Here is a 9980-nt window from a genome sequence, read left to right on the forward strand (position 1 = left end):
CGAGTACTTTGTATTACCAGCATAAATGCATCTGTTTATGATCAAGGACCTCTTCTCCATTCTCCAATGGGGAAACATTCCAAATCTCCAAAGCTTGCCCACTTCCCAGACCAGTGTGCAATTCTACCTTTTATACCACCAGCCATGCTCCTCCCCTCCCCACAAGATTAAAGACCCTCTGACCATGGGCCTGCAACTAAACATTCCCCACAGTACTTAGTAACTGTACAGATTTAGACAAATTGTTTAACTTTCTTATGCTGTATTTTCTTTGCTTATAGTGAGAACCTAATAATCATGTGACATTCTGAGTGACATTTGACTATTACATTCATACTAATTGCTGCATAAGTATGAACTGCTTTTTCCTGCAACTGACCGGCATGCCCATTAACAAGCCTCCAGCCTTCCTGGGCATTGTGTTCCTTGACAGCTTCTTTCGTTATTTTCCCGATTCTTTGATTCCTTTTTTAACTCAACTACCATGAATCAGGCACTGTTCTGGACACTGAAGATATGGTTCCAAACAAGATAATGGTTCCAAACAAGGTCTTTGACTCCCTGGAACCACTTCTGAGCAAGAAGAGACAGCATACAATAAAGCACCTAATTTGGGATAAGCACGCACCTGCCTTTGCAGTGAAGCGAAGAAGACAATGGAACTGCTGTGATAGGAGGAGACTCTTGCTATACACGATAAGGAAAAGCCTTTCTAATGTGGCGATTTCTCATCAGTGAGGCAGGGTTTTTTCTATAAGAGGTACAGATAAAATCATTGCAAAGACCCAGAAGACAAGGACTGTAACATGAGGAGAGAACTGTCAGGCCAGTGAGATGGACTATAGTGGCCACAGGGGCATGCAGCAGAGGTGGTGAGTGTTCACCATCCCCCACCTTCCCCTCTCCTTAGAAATCATATAACAAGTCTCCAGAATCAGCACTGTCATTCCATGGGGCCATAAGACTGAGTTATGGCCAATGAAATGTAAGCAGGCAGAGGGGACACACACACACACACACACACACACACACACACACACACACACACACACACACACACGAATATACCTTCCAACATGTGATTCTGAATCCTCTTTTAACTACTTGCCGTTTATAAAGCAATCCACAGGCCGTCCCCCAAGGCCCTTGAAGATCTCAGAGCCATAAGAACAGTTAAGAGTTTGGGAATTGGGAACCACACAGGCTCCTAGCATTACCCATCTCAATACTATAAGGTGGTACAAGATGAGGGCATAGAGAAAGTACCGAAAGTTCCTGTCTCAGGGTTACTATTGCTGTGATGAAACACCATAACCAAAGCAACATGTGGAGGAGTGTTTATTTCATCTCCGTTCCAGATAGCAGTTCATCATCAAAAGCAGTGAAGACAGGAACTCAAACAGGGCAGGAACCTGGAGGCAGAGCTGATGCAGAGGCCATGCGGGGGTATGACTTACTGGCTTTTGTCTCATGGCTTGCTCAGTCTGCTTTCTTATAGAATCCAGGGCTGCTAGCCCAGGGACGGCACCACCCATAATGGGTTGGGCCCTTCCCCACCAATCACTAATTAAGACAATGCCTACAGGCCCCATTTTTTTGGTTTTTCAAGACAGGGTTTCTCTGTGTAGCTTTGTAGTCCAGGCTGACCTCAAACTCACAGAGATCTGCTTGCCTCTGCCTCCTGAGTGCTGGGATTAAAGGTGTGCGCCACCACTGCCCATTTTCTTAATTGAGGTTCTCTCCTCTCAGATGACCTTAGTTTGTGTCAAGTTGACATAAAACAATCAAGCACAGTTTCTCAAACAAAAATTTCACCACCCATCATCTTATTCCCTGTTGTCCAGACTCATTTTAAGCCCTAGCTATGAGGGTTGTTTTGTAATTCCCACTCTATGATCTCTCCTTGATCTAGTTTTTAGGTTCTAGTTAGGTAGTATTGTCATTGTCCATTCTTTTTTGTGTAGTCAACCCTACTGGCTTCCAAACACCCACTGTTTTTAGCCGCTACATTCTCCAAATGCCATTGGCTCTTGAGATTTTTGCTTCACTGTTCATAGATGGGTTTGCAGATGATGGTTTATTTACTTTGCAGACTTGGTCCCAGATTCTTTCTGATCCTTCACAGTAGTCTATCAAATGTCCACCTCCTAGACAGCATTCCACAAATGCTTAATTGCAAACATGGAACTCATTGGAGAGAACTCATCAGCTCCACTTTTACATGCAAGGATCTGTTTTAAAAGCCACATTTAGATGACTGTAGTTTGCATAGAAGAGTCACACCAAATATTCCTGACATGGCATTTTCATCCTCCTACAAGAAATAGCTGGTATTTACTTAGTAAGATCTCCCTAGGAGCTTCAAGTGGAGCCTCCAGCATTACCATGACAACTGAAGTCTCCTGCTCATTTTCCAACAAACCTCAGACAATAGGTACCATAGACCCTCGAGTCTGAGACATCCTAAATCCAGCTGTCACACCTTCCAGTTCTGCATCTTATACAGTATCAGCTCTCGCCAATGTCTATCTTGTTTGAAATTCCACTTATCCGTTCCAAATCTGACGACCTAGGTCCTGAGCCTCTAAGCTAAGTTGGTTATTTTTCTCCAACCCAGTTTTCTGCTAACACAGTTTCTTTCCCAGTATCCTCAGAGACCTAATCGGACCTAAACAGCTGAAAGATGGCTCACAGAGCCCTGCAAGGCTTGCAGCCCCACCCTCATAATTTTCATATGACTGATTAAGAAAGCATCCGAAAAGATTTCCATTTAGTTTGATTTGCCTTCTAAGGCAAGTGGCCCTCAGTTCCAGGAACAGAGAGCATTTGGAGCTAGCATTCATTAAGGCTAGAGGAGGAATGGGCTAGAGAGACACGTTTCACCTGCCTTTTTCTTTAACCCTGCCATTAACCTTGTTCTCAGAGGGACTGCTGCGGCAGCAGCTAGGGCTGCTGCTCTCAATCAGCACATTTCTCCCAGATGGTGCCGACAGTGTGAGGACTGTGGACTTCAGTAATCACAGCTGAGGGCTGACTCTTTACCAGGAAGACATGCCACTCTCTGCATTTTGAGGCCAGAATGAAATTATTTGCATCTCTTTTCTGCTGCTCTGCCCATTCCCCTCGGTTCCTCCCATATGTTGGCTTTCTATGCCTGCTTGCTGTGTGCTTGGATCTTCCCCAGCATGGTCACTTCTTCACAGCCACAGCTAAGCTTTCTCACAGTGAGACAGAGTTGGCACCCATTAAGTCTCAGCTTGAGGACTTTGCCCAGCCCTTTGAGGCATACTTAACACCTGTGTGCATACATGCACGTACATGTGTACTTACACACATTTAAATGAATATATTGCATAATGGATGCATGGATGCATGCATATATGTGTGTGTGTATTCTCCTTTATTCTTCCACACCAAATCTATGAGTAAGTTAGGCTTCTTCCAACATCAGGAAACTTGGGGTCAGGCAAAAGAAAAGGGATCAGAAGTTAGATCTGGGATACGCATCCAGATCTGATTGTTTTCAAAGCTTGTTTCTAAAGGTATGTGTACAATGATGAGATCATGTTCTTGCTTGTAAGCAATTATGTTGTTGAGAGCATGCCATTTTCCATCAATAGAGAGAGCAGAAATGATCTCCACACTGTACCTGTATGAGCTCCTCCTAGGGATAAAACAGCAAATGCTGTGTTCAGCTAAGACCCACGTTCAGCAAAATGATCCCAGAATATTACTACTGTGCAGACTCATTTGAGATTTCTGTTGCCAGAGAAACAGATGGAGGCCAGGGACAAGGCATTCACATGCACAGAGTGGCGACACGTGCTGGTCAAGCTCAGGAGCCAGATTGCCTGTCTTCTCATCACCTGAACCACTCAGCAGGCAGGCAAGCTTGGGCAAGATCAGATCTACTATCCAAATACTCTTCAACTACAGAAACAATCACCTAACGTGGAGTCATTTCCTGATGGGTGCTATTTCTGTGCACATCAGCTTTCCAAAGGAGACTTGCCGATGCTCCCATTTTATTCAGGAGAAAACTAAGGCCTGGAAAACTTAGATGGAGTGCCTTGAGTTACACAGACTGATTCCCACGTGGTTGATTCTGCCTGAGCTTCTCAATGTCACTGTCCTTATGGGAACACTTGTGACACTTCAGCTGTAGGCTCACTGCTGCTGTATTTCAATATGCCTGGCAAAAAAGAAAGCTCCCATGGTCAGCCACTGATCTTCTTAAAGTAAGAATGTTGAATTCAGGAGCAGCAAGTCACTTTGAATGCACTAGTTTGGACAGAAGGCACAGTGAGCATTGTAAAAAATGTGAGGCACCCGAATCACCCCTTCACTCTGATCATGTTTCCACACCCCCACCAGAACCTGGCCGTTTATTGTCCTGCTCTTTCTGCTTAAGAAGGCAAAGGACATCCTATTACTGTTCTCTGGGGCTTAGAATGGGCTGTCTGAGTGCACCAATGCTTGGTTTTGTTTTGAAGGAAAAGCAAGGTAGAAGGGCACAGAGCAGTCAGAATTGTCGTCTATCCTCTCCCCCTAAACCAAACTGTAAACCCTCTGAGGGCAAAGGGCCACGCTCTCTTTCTCATAACTATAACTCCAGCTCCTGGCACAGAACCTGGTAAGCAATGAGCATTCAGTGAGTACTCCGGAAATGGTTGAAAGAATGACACCTGTGCTCCAGGGTTATAGGGCAAGTGAGTGAACTTGTACTTCTCAAGATCAGGGGCAATGACAGATTAGTGCAGTTCCCAGGTGTTGCCAAAAGGTGGCAGAGCGACTCTGCAAACACTCCCATCCCGGCAGTCAGTGCTGAAAATGACTCAGCCTAGAAGCTGGGTAGCTTGTCAGAAACTGGAAATTTCTGGAATGATTTCTAAAAACCTCACGTTGTACAGCAGAGTCACTGAAAATCGTTACATTCTTCCAAAATATCTGTTGAAAAAGAGAACTGTTCTTTCAATTAGCAGTTTTATTCAATTATCGCTTTTCAAGAAGAGACTTTAACCAAACGTTCATCAAGTGCCTGCTATGTAAGTACGGAGGGGACAAAGATGAATGAGGCCGGCCTCGTTTCTGCTCTCTTTGAGCTCATGTCTAGCAGGAAGGAGATGGGAAATGAGACAAATACAAATGTTGTGAGGAGGGCACCCTGCTCTGGTTCCGAAAAATCAGGAGTACTTTGTGGAAACGTCATTAGCACTGAGGACTAATTATGTATTTGTACAGCTCCATGAGTCACCACCACTTTAAATAAGAGATAATTTCTTGGTTACATAAGCCATTTCACGGCAGAGTGAATATCAAGCAGAAAAGTTTAGACGATGCCACCATTGGCCTTTTCCCCCTTTACATCCACAAGCTAGACAAACGTCTTCCCGGAAGTTATGTGTTATTGAAGAGCAAAGACAAATGCAGGTGGATTTCCAATATGCACTTAGGCTTTCCTGCTTTCTTCACTTAGTGGGGTTTCTTGGCTTTCATTTCTTTTTGTTGTTTCTCATGATATTCTATGTGGATCCAGGGCTTTCCATTTCCTCCAATGTTGACTTAAGTCTCCTAACAAAATGGTTAGGACCTCAGTATCACATATCCAACCTGTGGTTAAGAATAGCTCACAAAACCACATAAACTTCCTTCAAATGTTATATTTTTGGAAATAAAACTTTTCATTAGCATATATTAGGTACAAATAGCAATGAGTTTCAGGAGGACACTGTTTTTTCATGGAGGAAGGGCTTATTTTGGCTCACAGTTTGAGTGCTGCCCATCATGGTGAGGAAGGCATGTCAGCAGCAGCTTGAGGCACCTGGTCACATGGCATCCACAGTCAGGATGCAGAGAGAAAAGGATGTTGGTGCTCAGTTTGCTTTCCCTTTTTTTATGCACTCTGTGAGCCCAGCCCTTACAATGGTGCCAAGCACATTTAGGGTGAGTCTTTCCACCCTAATTAACCTAATCCAGACATCACTTCACAGACAGGCCCGGAGTTCTATTTCCATGGGAAGACTAACTTCCATCAAGTTGACAAGCTTTACCACTACAGACTATTATTCAGTAATTTAAGAAAATGAACCATCAACTAGAAAAGATAGTGGGAAAGCTAAAATGCACAGTTCTAATGACAGAAGCCAAGATGGAAGGATACAGTACACGGGAGCTGATATCACAGAAAGGCTTGCTTGCTAGGTATTTGTATAAATGACAGCAAATACTACCATTCTTCAGAAAGACACGGTGGTGGTTTGAATATAATTGGCCCCCATCATCTCCTAGAGAGTGGCACTATTATGAGCTGTGGCCTTTTTGGAGGAAGTGTGTCACTGTGGGGGCGGGCTCTGAGGTCTCTTATGTTCAAGCTACTCCCAGTGTTAGTCCACTTCCTGTAGCCAGCAAGATGTAGCCAGTGCCATGTCTGCCTGCCCTCTGCCATGCTCCTCACCATCATGATAACGGACTGAACCTCTGAAACTGTAAGCAAGCCACCCTCAATTAATTGCTGTCCTTTATAAGAGTTGCCATGGCCATGGTGTCTCTTCACAGCAATAGAAACCCTAACTAAGACAGGCACGTCATACATGTCTATAATGCATTTTGGTCATATTAATATCCATCAGCCTCTCTTGTCCCCCTCCCACTGATCCTGTTTCTTTTCCCAACTGGTCTCCCCTTCCAATTTCATCAGCTTCTTTTTATAACTTAATTGTGTTATTCTTGAGCATGAACTTTGTCGATGACACAAACATTGTGTTGCAATATAAGAAGGATGAACATGCCTGTTTCCCAGGGTGAAATGGATGGAAATCACAAAAGCTATATAAGTAGTCACAGTCCTAAGGGATAGAGCCAGCACCACAGCCTGACTCTGAGCTAGGTATTCTACAATATGCCAAGCCACACACATCAAAAATACATCCTTGGGCATTTCTGTGTTGACATACCACTTGCATTTGTGTTTTCATTGGTTCTCTATGTTCTGGAATACGTTACAAAAGAAAGCAGTTGCATGTTCTCTAAATTTCTCCTATGATAATACATTTATTCAGATTCTTTATATGTGTGTCTGGGGGCAAAATTGGAACATATTATATGGAAATTTGTCCTGAGATTGACAATTTTATATACATAAAGTAATATAAAGTAATCAAAATGATACTTTTGCAGAGCCAAGCATGGTGGCTCAGAATTGTAATCTCAGCATTTAGAAGGTAGATGCTGGAAGATAGGAGTTCAAGGCCAGCCTTGACAACATAGTAAGTTCAAGGCCATCCTGGGCTACAAGAGATTACAAGTAAAATAAGAATAATTTGGCAGTATTTTCTTCCTATACCCTATATCTTCATAACTGTATAAACACTACATTTTGTGACCAGTGTTGTGGAATATTTAACTTGGCAAAGATGTGCTATATCTGTTTATGTTGCAGAATAGTATATTAACTATGTAAAGACATGTTACATTTGTTTATGCTGTATCTGTTTAACAATGTAAAGATGTGTTACATTTGTTTATGCTGAATTTATTTAATTCTGTACCAATTAGTGCTGTTTTAACTTGCTTACCTAAGGCACCTGATTGGTCTAATAAAAAGCTGAATGGTCTGAATGGTCAATAGCAAAGCAGAGGAGGGACAGTTGGGGCTGGTGGGCAGAGAAAATAGATAGGAGTAGGAATCTAGGCTCAGGAGAGTGAGATGAAAGGAAGACAGGAAGATGCCTGGGGCCAACCAGCCAGCCAGCAGCCAGCCAGTCAGACATAAGAAGCAGAAAAAGTAAGACATACATAATGAAAGAGAGATAAAATGCCCCGAGGCAAAACATAGAGAAAGAGAAATAGGTTAAAAGAAGTTATAAGAGCTAGCAAGAAATGAGCATAAGATAAGGCCAAACATTTATTTATTTTCCATTTTTTAATTTAAATTTTTAATTACTATTCATATTTACATATCCATCACCCCCATTCCCTCACCCTCTCATGTTCCCCACCAACTCCCCAACCCATCCCCCCAACTCCTCCTCAGGGATAGTGAGGCTCTCCACCAGGGACCTCCAAAGTCTGTCATATCATTGGGGAGGGTCTAGGCCCTCCTTGCTGTATCTGGGCTGCAATAGTATCTCTCCATACGGAATGGACTCCCAAAGTCCATTTGTGCTCTAGGGTTAAAGACTGGCTCCACTGTTAGAGGTCCCATAGACTGTCTTGGCCTCCTAGCTGGCATCCACATTCAGAGGGCTTGGTTTGGTCCAATGCTGTTTCCCCAACTTTATGACTAGGGTCTCCATGCTCTCACTAGGTCAGGTCAACTGTTTCTGCGGGTTTCTCCAGCATCATCTTGGTTCCTTTGCTCATCCCTCCTCCCTCTCCACAACTGGATTCCAGGAGTATGGTTCAGTGCTTAGCTGTGGGTGCCTGTTTCTGTTTTGAAGGCTCTAGGAATGGTTACCAAGGTAGACATCAATCTCATTCTAGGGGAAGGGCATCAATGGCATGCTCTCCACCACTGCTTGGACTCTTAGTTGGGGTCATCCCTGTGGATCCCCTAACATTTCCCCTGTGCCAGACCTCTTTCCATACCTGTACTGTCTCCCTCTATCAAGGCCTCTCCTTTCTTGTCCTCCTCTATTCCTCCCCTGTCTCAGTCTTCTTATTCTCCTCCTCCCTCCCCTTCTTCCCTTCCCACAACCTTCCTCTCCACCCACGCCCCATGCTAAGGCCAAGCATTTATAACTGATAGTAAGTCTCTGTGTCGTGATTTGGGAGCTGGTTGGTGGCCCAAAAGAAAGCCTGTTAAAGACCAGTGTTGATAGTAAGTCACAGCTACAAACAGCCAGTCATCATAAAATACCTCAGCATATGCTCATAAACAAACAAGAATTTTTCTTGCACTGTCACAATAAAATGACAAAAAAGTTTATTTATTCTTTGATTTTCCACACTTGTTTGCACACATAGCACTAAATGGACTTAATGGTTATTTTTTTAAATGTTTAATATCAATAAAATACTAATACCTGAAATATATTCCAAAATAAATTAGAAATTTTACCAATAATTCCAATCAAGTCTATAGCACTTGCCTCCCAATCGGGCTCCCAGTCTAGGGCTACACATTACATTTAGTTATCCTGGCTTTTTAACCTCCTTCAACAAGTCCTTAGCCTATCTTTCTCATCCTTGTTCTCAGGGTATCAGGGGTTGAACCTAGGTTCTCATACATTCTAGACTCTACCTTCCATGGTCCTTTTTCTTATTTTTAAATTTTTCTTCCCCATGTTGACATTGAACTCTGTCCATAGCCCAGGCAGGCATTGAACTTATTCCTCAGCATTCATGCTAGCTGAGAACACAGGTTCTGCTACCAAGCCTGACTCATGACATTCCCTTCAAAGAGGACAAATCAATCCCTTTATCAAATGGCTTTCAGCTTGGCTTATTTGATTTAGTATGTTTTTCCTCCCTGACTTTAGGTTTTAGTATCAGTTTAGACTTATAAATCTAATTTGTTAGAGTCTATTTGTTAAATCTATTGGTTTCCGGATTTTGATGGCAAAATGGTTCCAAATGAGAATGTAGGAGCCTTTCCAGCTGTCTCTTATGACCATGCTTGAGCACTGCCATGCATCTTGGCACAACAAGATGTTACCTGTTTACTTCAAACTTCTTTTGCTCCAATCCTAGAATCATCTCGTCCTCCTTTTGCTGAAGAAAGCAACTGAGAGAACAAAATCTTGGCAGAACTATGCTCATTGCTAGGGCGGGTTCCTACTTGTAGACGCCTCCATAGAGCAGCAGAGACACCGATGAGTTCATACCAATGTCTCTAATTCCAATGCAGCACCACAGGCTTCTTCCTTTGCTTCTGCCATTCCAAAGATTCATCCTTCCTTTCACACTGTGAGAACCCTGGCTCCCAACAACATTAATCTAATCACTCATTTGCTCAGTCTCACAAGCAGGCACAAAACAGT

The sequence above is a fragment of the Cricetulus griseus genome, chromosome X (assembly GCF_003668045.3).
Source record: "Cricetulus griseus strain 17A/GY chromosome X, alternate assembly CriGri-PICRH-1.0, whole genome shotgun sequence".
NCBI lineage: Eukaryota > Metazoa > Chordata > Mammalia > Rodentia > Cricetidae > Cricetulus > Cricetulus griseus.